Source organism: Rousettus aegyptiacus, unplaced genomic scaffold, assembly GCF_014176215.1.
Source record: "Rousettus aegyptiacus isolate mRouAeg1 unplaced genomic scaffold, mRouAeg1.p scaffold_m13_p_12, whole genome shotgun sequence".
NCBI classification, from domain to species: Eukaryota; Metazoa; Chordata; class Mammalia; order Chiroptera; family Pteropodidae; genus Rousettus; species Rousettus aegyptiacus.
The window spans coordinates 76017311-76037728 of NW_023416287.1; the positions used below are offsets into that span (position 1 = coordinate 76017311).

Consider the following 20418-nt stretch of genomic DNA (forward strand, 5'->3'; position numbering starts at 1 on the left):
AATGAATTATCCACTCATCTATTTTCAGGTTTCTCTAGAATCCCTTCTCCACATCAGGAGATGCTCTATGCTTAATGAGCAATGAGCTGGAGTCAAATTTCCAACAACAACAAAAAACATTTTTAGTATATTTAAAGATCACGGCACTGATGTTAGATGAAACTATGGGCATCCACAGGAAGGGACAAGGGCCGGACGGGAGCCCTTTGACTGCTGTCCAAAGACACTGGGGCTCTCTTCCGTTTTAATTAAAATCAATAATTATTTTTTCTAACTGCAAAAGTAATATGTTCAAACTAGAAAAATTAGAAAACACAGATAGGCTAAAACAAGAAAATTTCAATCTAAGTAATATTTTAATATTCATGATTCCAGATTTTTTCCACACATGGATACATTTTTATGAAAATGGAATCATACCAAAAGAAATAGTGTCCCTTTTTGCTTAGCAATTTATTTTGATAATTTTTTCCAAAGTACTACATATTCTCCATGGAATTTATTTTTTCTTAATCTGGAAAAGAGCTTCATTTTTAATTAGTTTTTAAATGCACACACATAATAAAAGTAATATATAGTCAAAAAAATTCAAACAGTAACAAAGAATAACAAATACAATGCAAAGTAAAAGCTCTTCCCATTATTACGCCCAGTCACAGTCTAGGAGGCCAATTTATAATAACTGCTTGTGATTATTTAAAAATTATAATCAAACACTAATTGGAAAAGATACATGCACCGCTATGTTCACTGCCACATTATTTACAATATCTAAGATATGGTGTATATCTTATATATTAATGTATATACATACACACAATGGAATATTAGGCAGCAATAAAAAAGAATGAACGCTTGCCATTTGTGACGACATGAATGGACTTAGAGAGTATTATGCTAAATGAAATGCGTCAGACTGAGAAAGACTAGTACCATATGATTTCACTTATGTGTGGAACCTAAAAAAAAAAAAAAAAAAATGACCAAACAAAACAAAACAGATACAAAGGACTCATAGATACAAAGGACGAACTGATGGCTGCCAGTGGGGAGAGGGGTGGGGGGATGGGTGGAAACGGTTAAGGGGAATAAGGGGTACAAACTTTCAGTTATAAAATAAATACATCATGAGGCCGCAACATACAACACAGGGGCTACAGTCAATAATATCGTAACTTTGTACAGTGACAGATGGTAACTAGACTTACTGTGGGGATCACATTGTAAGGTATATAAATGTCAAATCACTATTGTTGTACACCCGAAACTAATATAATATTGTATGCCAACTGCACTTTAATTTTTAAAATTATAATCAGAGGATATCACTCACCTGCTTAAAACCTTCCCACAGCTTCATATTCAAAGCAAATGACAAGCCCACCCAGGACCTGCTCTTTCTGAGCCTCCCCTTTCTCTACTGATGAATAAAATCTGCACTCCACATTTCCACAGTTGGGGCCGGCCCTCACAGGCCGCGACTCTGCCATCCATATGCCTATCTCTGAAAGAGACTGCCTCTTAATCCCTCCGGAGGCTGTGCTCTCTCTCAGAGAAAACCGAGGCACCGAGGGACAGTAAGAGTGGAACCCAAGTAAGAGCTGGCAGCCACTCGGGCTCCCTCTCCTCTGCCCAGCGTCCTTCGCAGTCCATCTTTTCTCTGGGTCTCACATTCACCTTCATGCGATCCAGGTTAAAATGTGTGAGGACAAAAGACGTGGGCAAGAAGGCCACCGAGCCGAGCCGCAGCAGACCCGGGCTCTGGCCCTCTCTGTAATAACTAGTTATGTGGCTGTAAAACCTCCAAGTTTCCATGTCCTCATCTATAAAGTGAAGTGAGTGAACCGGATCACCACAATTCTTTCCAGGGCTAGTGCTCAATCCCAGACAAGCAGAACCATGGTCATCTGGACGACCACCACCCCGTGACGGCAGTGCCCTCAGAACTGTCCCAGCCCAGAAAAGGGGAGTTCTCTGTATTAGGTCCTGTCTAGATGATGTCTTCCAGTCTCTTTTACTCTCAAGAACTCCATAAAGTAGGGACTTTTTACCCTGATCTTACTCAACAAAAAAAAATGAGGCTCAGAAATATTAGTAACATGTTCAGCTTTCCATGGTTAAGTGGCAGAGATAGTTAAAGTTAGTCCATCTGATTTTCAAGATCTCTTTTGTGCTCCTTTTGAGTGTAGTTCATTGAGCTTTGGGGGTTTTGTTTTTTGAAGCATCCATAATTAAATTTTATTAGAAATACATGGAAATATTTTTGGTTTAACATTTTATAATGCAAAGTATAATGTCCAATTCATCAGATTTTTGATATGCATTCGGTGAACTATATATTCTGTAGGATCTTAAAACTCTTTGTTAAATTAACCAGACATGACTTAACAAATTACCATATTCACAAAAACAATACATAATCAGTATTCTTATCCTCAGTTGTTACGGATCGGTCGTGGCTTAACATGACCCTCATCCTTTCTACAGCTGTGGTTCTCAAACTTGAGGGTTCATCAGAACTTCCATGAAGGCTTCTAAAACTACAGATCGCTGGGCCCACCCCTAGAGTTTCTGATTCAAGTGGTCTCTGTGGGGTGGGACCCAACAATTTGCATTTCTCACAAGTTCCCAGGCAATGCTGACGTTGTTAGTCCAGGGACCCCATTTAGAGAATCACTTTCTAACACATTCCAGTCTTCTTGGCTCACCTAGTTTCTACAGCCTCAAGTATTCAACTGTCCTGGCTGTAACTGCCAGTTTTACTATCTACCTACTTCTCCCAGTCTGGCTCTCAGCACGAGGGAGAGCTTGGCTATCTGCCCCATTAGTTGGCTTTCTGCTCCACACCAGCTGGCAAAGGCTGAAAGGAAAGGCCTTCTAAGTCAGCCTCCCAGCAGGACAAACTCCCTGTGATGGGCCCTTGAACCAGAGGGAAGGACTGTTCCCCTTTCAAAGAGTAAGATCTTCCCTGTCCACCACACGTTGGGTGTCTAATAAGGACTTACATCGACATACAACTGGTTTCTTTACTAACTTTTTTCTAAAGCTTTGAATTCTTCGAGATGAAATGTTCTTTTCATCCCAGAATATAGTTTATTCACAACTTCCTTTTAAGATACATACACATAACAGAATGCAACCAGGATTTAAAACAGTGGTCTCTGCACAGAAATCCAAGTGTAAGCTATGGCTATGTCTCTCTGTTTGGCCTAATTTCTTGCTTGGATTTGTCAGGTATAGTCAAAGGATTCCTGCTTTGGGAACAAAGGTCTAAGTTAGGGGGCTCTCCATTTGATTTCCTCTTCTTTCAGGGTTACAAGATGATAACTACTTTAAAAACAGACTGGGATAATACAACATCCTCACAGCAAAACACAGCTCTGGAGTTGGTACATAAGAAACCTATCGAGAGATAAATGGGTCTTTGGTGATCTTCACACTGCCTTTCTGCCCACATCCTGCCATGCCACCTTAGGCCATTCTGACAGGGCAGTGCCATGAAAAGGCCATCCACTGGCCTGGACAGTCAGGAGACCAGGATCTGGTCCCAGCAGACCAGTGAGTGTTCCTGGATCACTTATGTGAGCCCCAGGGACAATATTTGGTAGCATATATACAGAGTCAGTGGTCTATATGACCTCAGAAATCTACTTCAACACAGTCTGTTAGTGAGAACTAGAAATGGTTTGGGCCACAAATGCTCATGAATATGCTCTTGATGTGACAGTACCTTGACATTTGGGAACTGATAGTGACCAGGCAAGAGCTGTTATTTTCCAAGTGCTGAAGAGCCCTACCTGCCAGCGTGGAACCCAAGTAGAATCAGGAGGACCCCTACCCCAAGTATGTCTCCTCCACCCCATGGGCCTGCTCTGATGACCATACCTCCTGTTCACATGGCTTCCTTCTGCGGGAAAGGTGAAATGAGAGAACGCATCTGCATGGGCTTGGAACAAAAAGGTTCCTTTCCCTCCCCTGCCCCTTCCATAGTCTCTGCCTCACTAACACCTGCTCTCTCCCTGACATATATATTGACTCAAATATATGTTGTTTTAAAAATTAACCGTTGAATCGTAAACCTAAAACAAATTGAGTTATATGGCATATAAATTATGCCTCGATAAAGCTGTTTAAAATGTTTTTATAAAACTAATTTTTTTTCAATGTCAAGATTTCATTTGCTTCTTCTGCCATTAAAGCTCTGACTCAAAAATAAAGGAAGTTTTGGTCAGGACATCTTTGAGATGATCACACACACACACACACACACACACACACACACACACATCTAAATCTAATGCCCATTAGTAAAAATAAGCCACAGGGGCAGAACCCAAGAGGCGCAACACAGACATAAGCATTCTAAGGTCAGCAACCTCAGGCGCCTGAGTCACAGACAGCTGCCACTTCCGTAGCTGGAAAATGCTGCCTCTTTGCCTTCAGGAAGCTGAGACCCTCCCAGATACCCTAAAGGGTATATAGTTCCCAATCTTCAGGGTGCTCTTTGGATATACTCTTTGATTAACAAGCCACTGGAACCGCTTTCCAGCCCTGGCCAGTTCCATAGCCCACAGATCCCTAGGTTAACCACCAACAATGGACTTCTTTATTATTTTCATTACATTCATTGCATTTGAAGACTTCTAGGGTTCAGTTCCTTTATTCTCCCAACACCAAAATGGGGTAGAATAGACTTCAACTTGGCGTCCTTCTTTTTTCTGAACTTCAAAAAGAAAGCTTTCACCTGATTGTTTTTAAAATTCAGGTGCCTTCTACCTACAAGAACTTAAAAACATCTAAGTTTTCTTTTCTTCCTGCTGCATTTTGTTTGGTCAAATCAAGTGCAGCCAACGGCAAGTTCTCTAATGATTGACTAGAGGGTGGGGTGTGGGTGGCTGAATTTTCTGGTGATGTTAGCTTGAAAGAGCAATTTCTGAAGAGCTCTCTGCCTTGTCAGAGCTCAGCTAAGCCACAGGCACGGCAGATGACTAAAGCGAGGGGGGTGGCAGTAATGGGTGGGAAGCGAGAGACCCAAACCAGGGAAAGATCAGATGCAGCAGGTTCATTTATTTTGACAAATGTTTTCTTTTTAATCATCTGTAATAAGACCATAGCACATTGTGCCATGTTATGATATATTTTGGAAAGGTAATAATATCTGGGGAATAAGCAGCATAACTCAGCTTAGAATTAGGATAAAATCAGAGGTGTGTGTGTGTGTGTGTGTGTGTGTGTGAAAATTATAAGGCTGGTACATTAACGGGGGCAAAAATTAGCCTGGTTCTACTACTACATTGAGATTTAGAACATCCAAGTACAGTGACTACATTTTTCTGTAGAGATCTTTACAGCTATTTAAAATTATGAACCCATAATATGCAAATGCACAGGGCTAAGAAATACGCATTCTTGGCAGAGACTGAAGATGTTATAATGTGTGTTGTAAACGGCGCGGCGTATGTGTATAAAATCAGCGCGCACATACTAACTGGTCGATTATCCCCTCTAAAACCACACATAAATTCTCCTGACAGGAATTGGAATTTTGCGCACATCCTAAGAATGAACAGACTCCTAATGTGCTATGTGTATATGAAGGATGGAATATTAAAAAACGACAGAATAGGTCACTAGGCTAAAAGAGCTTTCTGATTCTCGAACATGACCATAGAGGGACTGGAGACTATAGTTTCCTTTTGAACAGGATAATTATAATATTAGTACTAGTCAATAATATTTATTGAGTTCTGGGGTCTGTGACAGCCACTAGGCTGGGTGCTTCCCAGTCACGATCCCATTTAAGGAGGGAAGAAGCAGGAGCTGTGTGTGTGTGTGTGTGTGTGTGCGCGCACGCGTGCGCGCGCGTGTGTGTGTGTTCTATTCAAATAATTTAGCACCCTGGCAAATGTTAGTTTGTTCATGAGGCAGGCATGGAGGGGAACTAGGTCACCCAGGTACCCAGTGCCTAGGGCAGAGACTGGTACAAAGATGTCTCCTTTTGTGGCAGGAGTACTTCAGACCCGCAGCCAAAATCTAGGTAATAGACACTCCTGAAGAAAGAGCGGAGAACTAAGGAACCACAGTTCAGAATCTGAGAAGAGGAAACAAAATTCCAAAAATAGAACGTTGCTGAGTCAGGTCAATACAAATGCAGGGTCTTGAAAATTGTAGGGAAGGAAAAGAAAAGCCTTTAGTTAAACAATGGCTTTTAATGACTTCTGCAAATAGGTGATGCTCGGTGAGGTGGCTCAATCTGGTGCATCAGAATCTGTCATGAGGAATTTCTGGCAGAGCAACAGAGATAGAACATAGCGTGATCTAGTTTTCTATAACGTAAGCAAAAATGTTATTTTATCAAATAATTCACTTTTATAAACTTTCTCTCCACCCCCATCCTCCCCTCACAAAGCAATTTAGGAAGAAGCATCCAGGGCTCCAGGTAGACAAAGGCGAGCACACGCTCATCTATTTCCCAGTGGCTGGCAAACACAGTGGTTGGAATTTTGCCCTCTGCTTTCTCATCTGTACCACTCAGCTTGTGAGCACGATTTCTGAATTCCTGGAAGCTAGCTAAAATCTGAGTTAGGAGATGATTTGCAAAGTGGGCACAAGCACATCTAACAACAGAGCTAAATCAGAAAAAGGAGGCATTTTCCTTGCGCTGAGGGAGCATCCTATATTCTACAAGAGTCGAGGCAAGATGCTTGATGTGGACATAACCTCGTCAAGTGAAATTTGGATCTACAAATACTTCATTAAGGCGAAGATAGTTAGAAAACTAACAGGTGGGCTTTTCCATTCAAGTGGTTTGTGTTTATTTGTAAGTTAGTATTCTGACAGAGAACCCCTGAGATTACAAAGATGGACACAAATCTGCTTATGCAAACTTAGGTCTTGGAATGGGGTCCTTGGATCTCTTCAGCACATCTCCCAGTCTAACCATCACACAGGATTTACTAAGCCCTCAAATCCTTTCCTCTTTTCCTGTCCATTCGCCACCCCTGACAACACATCTGACTTGGCCCACACCAAACAGAGTGAGTATAATGAAAGAGGAATTCTCATCTTTGACCATGAACCACAAGGCCATTAGCAAGTCATGTGGCTTTCATTAAAGTTGAAATATAGAACCATCCAGAAGGGAGGTGGGAGAGGAAGAAGACGGTAAAGGGAGTCGAATATATAGTGACAGGAGACTAGACACAATACAGTAGACAAATGTTGTATTAAAAAGTTATGTACCTGAAATTTATATACTGCTATTAATCAATGTTACCCAATAAATTTAATTTTTAAAAAAGAATCATCGATTTACGGAAGTCTTAAAAAAATAAGATAAATGCACACTGCTGAGATGTTTTAATACCTGATCTTTAGTGTCTCAAGAGTCCTTTGTGCTGGTAGTTGCATTTTTACAACAGTCTTTTAAGTGATTCCAAAAGCAATTTCCTAAAATGCCACTGGAAAGAGACATGGGGCAATAAATTAAAATCATCCCAATTTGGTTCTGGACTAAAATGCTTGGTTTTAATCATTGGTATCAAGTGGTTTATCTCTTGCTAAATTTTTATTAATGATGGACATGATGACATCCTCTGAAGAATGCCAGAATTGAGTTAAACCAGGCAAAAACGACAACAACATATAATGACTAAAACAGAATTTACCTGGACAGAGAATATAAACAGCCTGAGAGTTAAGATTTGCTGCAATTAATTCTCCAAACTTGACCCCCTAACCCAGAGTGTTTCCTCCTGCTTATTACATGTGACTTTCTGCTCAGGGACACTTCTTCCTGAGCATGACACAGGCCATCCCACTGCCATGACTCCATCCCTGAATAATCGTGAGGAACCTGTGTCAGTTCAGGTGCAGTGGTAAGACTATGGACTCTGGAATATAGGCTCTGCCACTTCCTGGCAGCCATGTTACCTTAAGCCAGTTAACCTGAACTTTCCGAGCCTCGGTTCTTCCTCCGTTAAATGGGAATGATAACTTCTAACGGAAAGCTGCTGTGAGAATTAATGGGTCTATCACATCCAGGCAGTGCCTGCCGTGCAGCAGTTGTTAAATCAATGTCAGTTCTTATCCTCCTACCAGGTTCCTTTCCTGAGGTTCATTAGAGTCTCATACCCTGTGGACTCCAGGCACACGGCCTCTCTTTTCTTTAAAGTCTTATAACCCTGACAAACAATATGACATTACTTAGCCCTTTAGCATAAGGCCGGTATATGTCTTATAAACATCAACATCTTCCCAACCAGATTTTTGGATCCTTGAAGCCAAGATCATGTCTTGAGCTATCTCTGATCTCCTGTAGAACTTAACCCAGGCTGAAGACTTGGCAGGGACTCCAAGGCACCTTGTGTTCTCTGTAAGATCCCAGCCTACCCCTCCTTGCACACACACAAAAGCAGCAAAGGTTCTTTGTGACAAGTAGTTTCTAGGGCTGAGCTACAACTCTTCAGCAACTGTAGTTTGTTGCCTTGAAGCCCATTGATGAATGTCCACACTCAGGCTGAGGGCTGCTTCCAGAAAGCATTCTGAGCCTCCAAGAGGGGAGGCTGCCAGGGCTGAGGCCAGTGTTCCCAGGAAGCAGATGCCCCTCCGTCAGAAGAGGCTACGGAGCTGCGTACACACTGAAACAGCCCAGGAATCTCCAGTTCAGACAGGTGAAGGCACCTCCTTTGACACTGTGGGGTCTATTTCTCCCCGCCGACTGCAGCCCCCTCTGTCCATCACCCCCCATTCTCCAGACTGAAGCCAGCCCCGTTTCCCTGGAACGAAGAGGAGTTTCAAGGCCCCTCAAGGTCAAAAGGAACACTCCAAGGACATGCAGAGTCTGCCTGGCTGAGCCAGGGTCCCAAACACTGCCCTTTAAAGGACCCTGCAGAAGGGCAGTGACTGAACGAAGCAGCTGAGAGGGACCAAAGACATGGCACCGCAAGCTGTGGTCAGGAAGCCACACAGCCCAGAGTCCCATCCCTGACGCCCTGTACCCCACCCTCAAGTCCGAGCGCCCGACACACACTCCTGCGGCTTCTGTGTTCCTGAACCGAGGCTGCCCCAGCCTGCCGTAACCATTCTCTTCTCCTATCAAAGCCACCCTCCCCGCACCCCCAACTCCAGGCCCAGACTGGAAGCAGTGTCCCGCATGCCCTTCCTTCTTCGTCCCCTCCACCCTCGCCACCTGGCCCAGCACCTAGTGCCCGGCACTCAGGAGCAACTCAAAAAACACTGCTGCTATAAATGAATGTTGACTGTATGATTCGTTTGCCAGAAAGTTCAATGCAAAAATTGTTTATTCTACACTTAATCCTTAAACAATTAAGCAATTTTATTCTTTGATGCACCATTCAAACAATAAATCAGCAAGCTTAAAACGCTATCGACTTGCCTGTATTCAGAAAACTCAAGGACTGCTTTCATAAAAAAATAAATCACTGGGTAAAAACAAAGGCTATTGCATAAGCAAAAGGCTAGAAACGCCCAAAACATCCCTCTATAAGTGACTGGATAGATAAGTCAAGGTATGGCCTTACAACAGAATCTATGCGGCCAAAACAAACAAACAAAAAGGAATGACATACTTTACTGTCAGAGGGTCAGATATTTGAAGATATATTGTTCAGTGGAAAATATAAAGTGAAATGTAACTTGTATGATATGCTCCTGTTTGGGTAAAAAACTTACAACACACATGCACAAGTATATGCACATACGCGCAGATATACATTTGTTCCTGTATCTACATAAAACACCTTTAAACTGAAGGAGTCAGGAACAGTGGTTGCCTCGAGGTAAGGGAACTAAGAAATAGGGTGGTTGAGAGAAAGATGTTTCGCTGTGAATACCCTTTTGTATCTTTTGAATTTTAAACCGTGTAAGTATTGACCTATTCGAAAAAAATTAAATTAAAAATCAAAGCAAACAATGTGTGGAAAAGTAATAAAAAATCTAGTTTCAGAAAACATAAAAGAGAAATCCTCATTTAAAAATGGTTCAAGGCAGCCCGGTTGAGTCATCTGTTAACTGTGAAGGAGACAAAAACCGAGAAGGCATCCTGTGTGGCAGAGAGGACGCGGTGGCAGCTGTGAGCTCTGGCACTGGCTCCCCCGCTGCCTTCCTGGGGTACCTCAGAGAGTGCTGGAGCCTCTCTGACCCTCGGTTTCCTCATTCGTGAATGGAAGTGCTTAGACCAGCTTCAGAGCACACAGGTCCTTTTCTGTACGGGGGTGGCGGTCCTCCGATAGAAACAGCTTGTTACTTAGTGACAATAATTTTAAAAGAGACACTCCTTGAAAAGGAAAGAGTTTCCTTTCCCTCCCCACAGAAGTCTGTGGCAGGGAGATAAAAGCTTCAAACCCCTCCTTACCCGAGGGCAATAAAACCAGAGCCTCTGACTTCAGGAGCTTAAAATACATTTGAGGCCACACCCTTCCCTCCAAACACACCTGCTGCTTTTTTCCTCCCTTTTCCCACATCCTCTCTGGACAGGCCAAGTGCCCATTTATGACAGAGCTGAAATATTTCCTTTTTTGCTCTAATATTTCCTGAGGGCCCCTCCCCTCCTTGTGGCTGCCATTCACGGCCATCTGGGATGCCCCAGGAACAAGACGAAGCTCCAAGATTTAAAAACAATGAAAACATGTCACTTTTTAATGAATAGTTAAGGCCCGCTCCCCTACCTCCAAAATATACTTAAAAAAAAAAAAAAAGGTGACTTAATGGCGGTGACAGGATATTGTTCATTCTTAGCGACACTTACATGTCTGAGTTGTCCCAAAGAGGAGCTTGCAAATGTGGGGCCCAGAAGCCCAAGCTTTCTCTCCAGCCCCACCTCCATCCACCGTCTTCAAACTTAGGAAGTGGCTAGATTTGCTTTCCTTATCTCTATCTCAGGAATTAGAGAACACCAGAGCCAGAATGGCTTTTAGAGATGACCTGACCTCATTGTGCAGATGGGTAAGCTGAGGCCCACAAAAGTGGAATGGTCCCTGAAGAAAACACAATTCACCCACCAATGGGCCAGGATGAAGGTCAGATACTGCAGCCTTTGGCTTCTTCCTTGATTCGCTTGCTTTTGAAATATCCCATCCACGAGGCCCAGCTGCCTTCCCATACCAAGCAGAGCCCCCAACCATAAGCAGCCTATCTCAGACGGGCCCTCCTGACCTGTATCCCTGGCTCAGTGCGCTGCCCCTAGGGGACTAGTGAGCACTTGGAATGTGACCGGTGTCACATGCGAAATGATAATATCTTGGATATAATGGGTTAAATAAAATACCTTACTAAAATTCATTTTACCCGTTGCTTTTTACTTTTTTTTTTTTTTTAATGTGGCTACTAGACCATTTTAAATTACATGGATGGCTCGCATTACATTTTCACTAGGTTGCTCTACTCCAGGTCATATGCTACTTATCTACTCAGTTCCCAAAAATTCAGTTCAGCAAAGCTAACCTGTTCTATGTCTTCTTCTCTATATGGCCAGACACTACGCTGAAGACCAACCGTGCCCAGGAGTTGAGTAAACAGTGCCTCTGCCAGAGCCATCTGGATTGAGACTTTGAAGTGTCAAGATGATTTTAAGAAGTATATCTCCCCTTCCGTGGGAGGCAACAAAGGAGAAAGGGACTCTGGTTCCCCTCGAGTGACATTAATTCTACCTACATGTGAGCAGGGACTTCCCAAGAGTCATCTGTCTTGCAAACTGGATTGTTAGCCCCTGAAGTAAGTATGGTGGTAGCCTGGGGAGGAAGAGGAGGAAGAAAACGAAGTCGTAGGTGTTTTGCAGCACTAATCCGTGGTGTTCTCTCCCCTCGCTCTTCAGGTTAGGAATAGAAATTCACGAAACAGGTAAATGATAAACAAGAGTGGCTTCCATGTATGGACCCTTCGTTCATTGTCAGGAGCTGTGCTGGGCGCTTTGTGTGTAAAGTCTCATGATTTTCCCAACCACCCTATGAAAGTTGGTGTTCACCATTTTCTAGAAGGGGAAACTGAGGCTGATAGATGTTGGGTAACACGCCCAAGGTGACCGCAGGAAAGTGGCCACACCATAGGATTCTGGACTGATCAGCTCCCAAACCCGTGCTCCTACCGTCCCTTAACTTCTCTAGACCTCAGTTCCCTCATCTACAGGATGGGGTGCTACCTGCCAGGAGGCAGGTGGGGGACCCTGACTTCCAAGGACCCATCTTCCCCTGGGACTGTGTTCTGGAATCTGAGAAGCTACCAGTTGGAAAGGTCTCTGTCTCTTGCCATTCCCTGACTGGCTGCACCCCTCGTCCTGGCTGGCAAACCTGTCCTTGCTCTCTTGACTCTGAGGCTCCCCACAGCCCTCTCCTCATGCCTGGGTGCCCTCTAGTCCCTGTCTCAGGGAGTTAAGTGCCTCTAGTCCCTATATCAAGACTCTACCAAAACCTCACATCCCCTGAATACCCATTAAACTATTAAGTCATAGAACTGCTTTCCCATGCTACCCCCTTCCTGCTCTGCCTTCTCAGCCCTGCACCTGCAGACCCCTGAACTTCCTTCCCAGCCAAATGCTCCCCCTAAAGAGACCTTGACATCAAGGGGCTTAATCAGGACCTCACCACCTATGGGAAGGATTCTGCAGTTCATTCATTTAGCAAAATATTTCCTGAGCCCTTACTGCATGCCAGGCATTCTTCTAAGCCCAGGGCACTTAAGTGACAGCAACACAATCCCTGGTCTCCTGAAGGAGCCAAGGTTGTCCCCAAACAGCAATGCCCTAAACACTAATCCATATTCCTGGAGAATCTCCTGATGTTTTTATTTTTAGGTCAAGAAATAATTAGTTAATGGGCTCTGGAGGGTTTTGTTTTGTTTTCTCATAATGGTTAAATAAACTATGATACATTACTTGAAAGAACACTACACATCCATTAAAATATGTTACCGCAGAACATTATGGCATTGGTAAATGTGACAGAATGCTCAGTGAGGGGACCGCTCGCAACGCTATATTCCAGCAATGGAGAGAGGTGAGGAGTGAGAAGTATGATTCTAAACACATCCTGATGTTTTGGGGGTAGAAGCTGTGGGGAAGCCTGTTTTCCTAATTTGAGCTACAGAAGGGAAAGCTCACTGACATCTTCTCGGCCAGTGAAAAGACATGGAAAACATATTCCCTTCCAAATATCAGTGATTCATAGTAAGAATGTCTCAGAGTCCAAAGACAAAAATCTTTGCGTTTATTAAAAGATTGCATGGGTTTTAAAAGTTTTAGAAAATAATGTTTAATCCTAATTATATTTATATGTGTGTGCATGTGCACACGTGTGTATGTGTTGGTGGGTACAGAAAAAAGACTGGAAGGAAATACACTCAAATTAGTATGTCACAGCAGTGTTTTTTGTTTGTTTTAATTTTACACCTTTCCATATTTTCCAAATTTTCTATCAAGACTCTGATTGCTTTTACAATCAGAAAATAAACAGTAAACTGAATGCTAATAGTTTTTTAATTTCTTCGTGAATCTGTTTTTATAGGCACCATTTCAGTGGGGTTTGGAAATCAGCAGGGTGTGAAACACAAATGAAATTCCCCATTCCTGCAGGGCTGAGTGTACCCCTTGGCCCTGGAGAGAAACCCTCCCTGCATCCACGTTGGCAGCCAGCTGTCCACAGCTGTGCTGAGGAGGCTACGAATGAATGGAGCTGGTGGAAAAACACAACATTCCTGACTCTCCAAGGATGGCATTATGCTTGGAACTCTTGCTTACCAAAGAAGTAAATAAGCAGAGAGAGAAAGAGGGAGGGAGATTGAGAGATTGAGAGAGGGAGGGAGGGAAAGGGAGAGGGAGAGGGAGAAGGGGGGAAAGGGAGAGGGGGAGAGGGGGAAAGGAAGAGAGAGGGAGAGAGGGAGAAAGAGGGAGAAAAGCCAAGAGAGAAACTTCAGTCCTGGAGTCCTGGGTGGGTCAGCTGCCAGAACTCCCCAACTCCTAACGTCACATCTGAAAAAAGACCCCTCTGCCTAAGCCAACCAACATTGCTGAACAGGGCTAACATCGCCTGTCCATGACCTTCCTGGGCTGTACCTCTCCAATGCCACCCTCCGTTCCTGCTACATACCAAAGTATGTATGAATAAGCTTTATTCCTGCCTCTAGGCTGAAAAGATCCCGAGGGCAGGGCCCCTAGCTGACCCATCATCATACACCCCCTAGCACTCCTTGGCACATCTACTCACCAACTATTTCCTTGGGCGCTGCTGCATGTCAGGCACTGTTTAGTGTTGAGATTATAATGGGGAGCAAAACAGGCGAGGTCCCTGCCCTCACAGAGCTTACATTCTAGTGGGAGAGACAAGTAATAAGAAGAGAGTCAAGATTTTATTCCAGGTGGAATTGGGTGTTATAAAGAATATATTACAGGGTGCTGCTCCCACAGACACCTAGATGACAAGAAGTCGGCTGAGAGGAGAGCCGAGGGAAGGGCGTGACAGCCAAGGGGAAACACGTGAGCTTGGTGTGTTCAAGGAACAAAAATATCTGAGATGGTAGAGTAGAGGGAGCGGAGGGGGTGTGGGTCAGAGAGGCAGGCAGTGACCAGCCCCTGGAGTGCCCACGGGAGGGTAAACAAAGGAATGGCCTCTCTGCCTTCCCAAAAGAAACTCACTCTGCATCCTCTATGAGGCCGGATTGTGCCAAGACAGCCCATCGAGAAGGACTTCATCACTGCCAGTTGAATTGACGACTGGGTGCTCCCAGCATCTCTGGTGGTGTGGAGCAGCCAATCAGCTTGTCCCAGGGCTCTCGAAATGTCTGTGGAGCCCTGTCTCTTCTCATCCAAGGAGAGAGGACTTCTCTTCTCATCCACACTCTGCTTCTACGTTCTTGCCCTCTGGACACCCCCTTCACAGTGCCAGGGGTCACAGCTGATGACAATGAAGAAGCATCCCTGACTGCCATCTACCCATGTGCCATGCCCCCCCCCTCAGCATTCGTTCAGCAAACATTTCCTGTGCCCAGGTATCGTGCTGGGTGCTCAGGATGTGAAAATGAACAACACGCAAGCCCTTCCTTCAAAAGTTCCAGTGTGCAAAGTCTGCCAGGCTCAGCAGGTACCGCCAACAAGCAGGAGCTGCCCAGTGCCCACCTCACCATGTAGGGCCACCACTTAAGTCCTCTCTCCTTGGAAAACCTTCTGTGAGCATCTGAAATGGTTCTGATCGGTAGATTAATTCACTCCGAGCAGCAGAACAGAGACAAGTTCAGTGTCTTGCAGCTTCCTCAACCCCCCATCCTCATTCCTCCCTCCAACCAACCCAGGGAGAAAATTTGCCCAGCCTCAGGAATAAAGGCATAACCGGTGGGGTGGCAGGTGCTATTTATCTGAAGATAAAGAAGGACTCTGGTGTTGGTTTGAAGAGTTGGGAGAGCGAGAGGATCCATCGGTGACTGGTCTGGGGTAGGGATGGGGAGAGGGGGGAGAGCTTTAGGCGGGTGCCCCAAACTCCTCAACTAGCACCACACAGACATGCCACAGCGCACAGTCAGAGGAACCACATCTAACAGGTCACTTTCAGAACCTCCGGCATAAAAATCATCGCCGTCATTATTCAGAAAAGCAAGTTAGCCTCCATGTTAGCAGGTTCTTAAGTTCTGCATTGTGAGGTTTCTGGGGTATCCCTCATTTTGTGCAGATGGGGGGTCAGTGCCTGAGGAAAAGCACACTGGTTCTAGGAAATCCTTCTATGTTCAATCCACCAGAGCAGCTGAACCACTGAGAAGCCCTCCAGGACCTGCCACACCTGTCAGGGCTCACTCTAAGACCCACAGTGCAGGCAGGTGGCAGGTTCTTGTCAGTGGGGCACAGCCATCCCTGAGAGGAGTCAGCACCAGGGATGGCTCCAGACCCTTGAGTCTCTTCTTCCCAGGAGGGGAAGAGGGGTTATAAATAGCCTGAACTCCTTCAGCCCTACACAGGCCCAGATCCCACATCCCCGCCCCGGCCTTAGCCAGCTGGTCTCTCCTCACCCAAGTTCCCACAACCTGCTATAAGATGGAGGAAAACTACTCACTCACAGCAGGGGGCTGGGTAACAAAGTCCTTCGCACCCCGGTCCAGATGGAGTGACTGGCATCCCATGAAGTGTAACTGCAAGCCCACCACACCTCTATACCACTTTGTGGTTGTGCTGCTGGAGAGGAGCAAGAGGTAATATTTTTAGGCCTCTTACTCTCTGTTCAGCCCAGAAACCCCAAGTTGCACTAAATGAAGTCATAGAAATAATATTCTCCCCTCTCTCTGCCTCAGGTTCCCCATCTGTAAGACGGACAAATCACTGAACTATGTACCTACCACTCAGGGATGCCGATGAAATTAGCATGTAGTAAAAGTGAAAAGGCACCCTCAAAATGTTACACTGTGTATCATTATGATAGCCCCAAGCACATCTATGAGGACAATGATTCTTATCTGTTCATGAGAGCAGAAGAATTATACTCGGTGACATTGCATTAGCCAGGAATTCTTGATACTGCATGTCCTTGAAAGCAGTAAAACTTTCAAAATATTCTCTCTTACAAGTCATTCCTGACTAATATACACACACCGTACACAGATCTATATTGATTTAATATGATTTTGCTGGACTGTACATGACATTATAGACTGAAGAATAAGCCTTGCCCAAGAAGATTTTGATGGGGGAGGGAGCTAAGTTCTTTCAACAATCATATGTTTATCACTCAAATCCTTCCCACTGATACACGCTGGTAAGAAACAAGTCGCTAAAATCTAAGTGGCCAACTCCCAGGTCTTTTTAATTAAGACACTTTGTTTGCTCAATAAAATAGAGCATAAAAAAACATTTACTGAAAACCCACTCATTGATGTCTAATGGCTGTGTCAAATACTCATAACAACATTTATTCCAACACCCCCAGATAATTGCTCATCTTTCTCATTTGGTATCCACAACAGCACAGCATTTGTGTCCAAGTGTAATTGATCCAGAATTGGGCTCCCTTTCAAAAATATCTGTAAAACCTAATTACCAGGAAAACAGAATTCTGGCATCCTACGGGAAAGTGGGTGCTTCACAGTAAGACAAGCTGCAAACTCATCTTGGCTAATCAAGCCACATTATGTTACAAAAGGAGTTTCAGGAATTTGGGCTGAGGAGGGAGCAGGGAAAGTTGGGATAGTGTCAGACTGGAATCTACAGTGACAGTCCTGATTTTTTTTTAAACCAAGCACAGGGGACTGGAAATATACCACATTCATCAGCAATCATGGACATAGTACCAGATAATGAGTCCTTGATGGGTTTGGGTGTGGAGGTGGCATTTCTGACCTCAGGCCCTTCAAAGTCCTCTCCACCCTGGCCCGGGAGGCTGATCTCAATTCTAGCCTCCCTAGGCCTCTAACCACTGTGGCAGGTCACTTTCCTTTCTTCCACCTGGAGTTTGCTCATCTGTAAAATTTGCACTCCTAATGTCTAGGGTCTCTTTCAGCTCCAAAATTCTGTGACCTTCCTTAAAGCAAAGGGCATGCAGGCATTCTGCTCAAGTACCATTGGGGTAGGAGAAGAGAAAGTGGGAGCAGGCCCAGGCAGAACGAAGGATTGAGTGTTTCTAGCTCTCACCGAGTTCAGTGCCAACTTGCGACAGCAGAATAGAAGACCCACTCCCAAGAAAATGATTTCTTTCACCCCGGGATGGACCTACCAGGATGGTTCTAACCCCAATGCCCTGGATTCATCAACCCAACAAAAAGGATCAGGGCCAAACCCCCGGACTTCTCAGGGTTCTCTCCCAGAGCTGACCACAGCGTATCTTCCTCTTCTGAGGGGTCTTCCCTTCCCATTCGCTTCCCTTTTCTGTCCCAGATACCCCCAGAAATCCCAAGCCCTAGCCTTGTGAATGGTCTGGCGAAGCTCCGCGAGCAGGCAGCACACACCACCGACTTCCGGCTCCCCTCGGCCTTGGACACCTCCGCCGCCTAGGCTTGGGTGCCAAGTTCCGCGGCCGATTTCAAAGGAAACGAGAGTTGCTGTTGTTTAGCTTTTCTTTGGTTCCTCCCGGTCCTCCTCCTAATGAAATCAGACAACCAGCCGGAATAACAAAGCAGCACAGCAGCCGGAGACAATTCGTTTTCAAAGGAGCCAGAGATGCTCACACCAGGAGCGGAGACGCGTGCGGTCCCCAGGAAGAGACCCAGCGTGGCCCAGTGCAGACGACAGGTTAGCCGCGGCTTAACTTTCCCAAGGCATGGAGCACCCGTGTGCGTGCGCCCATTTCCCTTAACTTGCCAAGTGGACAGCAACATTAGGGTCCCGCAAGGGCGCCACCTCGGGGATGGACCGCCACCAAGCCCCTGAGCCGCACCCCGAGATGCGGGATCCCAGACTTTCCAGCCCGTTTCTAATTTCCATGGTAAGACACTGTGAGTCGCGGGTGCCGAAAGTCTGAGGAAACCAAAAATGCTCCCGTGCCTTCCCGACAAAAGTGCGGTAAACTTCTGGTGGGAACCACCTGTGGCTGCCGATAGGCCCGCCCTGCCCGGGCCAGGAGGCGCCGCCGCGCCCGGGGCCGCACGCGCCCGCAGAAGTTCCCTTCCAGCCCCGCGCGCCACTTCGCTCCCGGCCGCGGTGCCAGCCAGGAGGCGCGGCGCCCGCTCGCTGGCTCGCTCTCCGCTGGCTCTCCCCTCCTCCCTTCCTCCCTCCTTCTGCCTCCTCCCGTTGCATGGCTGCCTGACGGAGCCCCTGAATAGCCACCGCAGCCCCCCGCCTCTTGCCCGCCGCGCTAGGGGCGACTCTGCCCCCGCCGGCGCTCTGGGGCGCGCGGGCTGCCGGCCTCCTAGCAACAGCCCCCGACATCGCTTTCCGGCGCTGGCGACGCACGGCCGCCCTCCGGGAGCCTCGCGACCCCGGGACCCGCTTCGGCAGCGGAGGTGCGGAGGAGCCCGCAACCCTCGGAGCCGGCGCCGGAGCCCGGCGCGCGAAGCCACTCACCTCTGCGCGCCGCCGTACCCGCCCGCCTCCCGCACTTGGGCGCGGGGCCGCGGTCCCTGCGTCCTCCTTCGCCGGCGCCGCCGCGGTCCGTCCGTCCCCGTGCGCCCGAGCAGCGCGGGCCGCGCGGCTGTCAGAGTCTCGTGGCGGGGCTGCGCTGGCGGGTGTGGAGCCGAGCAGCGGCCGCGGGCGCGCAGGCAGCTCCTCCCACCCCGCTCCGCGCCCCCGCCCTCCTGGAGTCCCGCCTCCCGCGCCGCGGCTGTCAGCCCCGAGCCCCGCGCCGGGCGCCCGCGCTGCCCGCGCCACCGCTCGGGGGGCGCACTGGGCTAAAGGGCCCGGATGTCTACGGTCGCCTCTCCCACGCGTCCGCCCCCTCCCCTGCGCCCCCTCCCCACCCTGCTACACATGCACTTGCTGTGGCTCAACCTCCTCCTCGGCCCCGCGTAATTTCTATTTTGACAGGAACCGTGGCGGTGGGCGGCGCTGCGGGGGGCGCCCTGGACCTGCGGAGGCGGCAGGCGGCAGGCAGGACCCGGCGCGGGGGCGGAGTGGGGGGCCAGGCAGAGCCACCAGCCGCTCGGGGCTCCGCGTCTATTTCTTTTTTCTCTTTGCCTCCTCCAGGATTTAAAGGGACAGTCCCGGCCGAGGCGAGGGGCCAGGCGGCCGCCGTTTCTCCGGTCTCCAGACGCCCTCTGCGGCCCGGCTGGACCCGTCCTCACCCGGAGCACAGGCTCCAGACCACCGGGTATTTTTAGGTCCACACCCGGCCCGGGACAGCGGGGCAGCCGAACTTGGCTCGATCGCTGGCGCACGGCTATTTTTACAGTCCGATGGAGGAGGAAATAAAACAACTCAGCAACTGCTTTCCCACCCAAAAGTAGGGAGCAAGGAGTAGGGGCGAGAAGTTTCCCAATTGCTTTCGGAATCCCAGCAAGCTCAGAAAGACACCTCTCCGACACGAGAAACCGCAGGTTTGCAGCACTCCGGGGCCCCCAAGTCCCTGCGGGCAACACCGCCCTAAGGGCCTCTGGGGTTCATGGTACCCCACCTCGCCGTCAGGAGTACCGCCCACCCTGAGAGCCAGGGATCAGGCCCCCGCCACCCGTTATTTCCCTGGACTACCTAGAAGGTGGCCTTCTGAAGCATCCAATCACCCCGCTACGTAGCCAAAGGGCGGGCCCCGGGAGGTCTTGGCCCCGCCCATCCTTCCAAGCCCCGCCCCCGAGGACACTACCTGCAGGAGCGTTTCTGTGCGAGGCGCAGCGCAGAGCGCAAAGGGCCCATATGAGCGGAGAGGACGAGGTCTCGGACCCGAAGGGACGGTGTGAATGGTCACCGGCGAGGCAGCGATGGGGCAGACGTTCTGGCCACCAGCAGACCAGGGCACACAGGAGCTGGATTTTCTACGTTTTTGCAACCCACGCCTCCGCTCTCCC

The 20418-nt window shown here is 47.5% G+C and overlaps 1 protein-coding gene across 2 annotated transcripts in view; it reads right to left on the reverse strand.

Moving 5' to 3' along the window:
- Positions 1 to 19092, reverse strand: part of ZBTB7C (zinc finger and BTB domain containing 7C) — a 315346-nt gene extending 296254 nt beyond the window's left edge. The window contains exon 1 of one of the 2 annotated variants that reach the window (XM_016148445.2): positions 18986 to 19092. The gene's annotated coding sequence lies outside the window, so the exon portion shown is untranslated. Of the gene's footprint in view, positions 1 to 16053; positions 18518 to 18985 lie in introns of those variants that run through there. The other variant, XM_016148448.2, reaches the window with a different exon arrangement.
- Positions 19093 to 20418: the final 1326 nt, after the last annotated feature.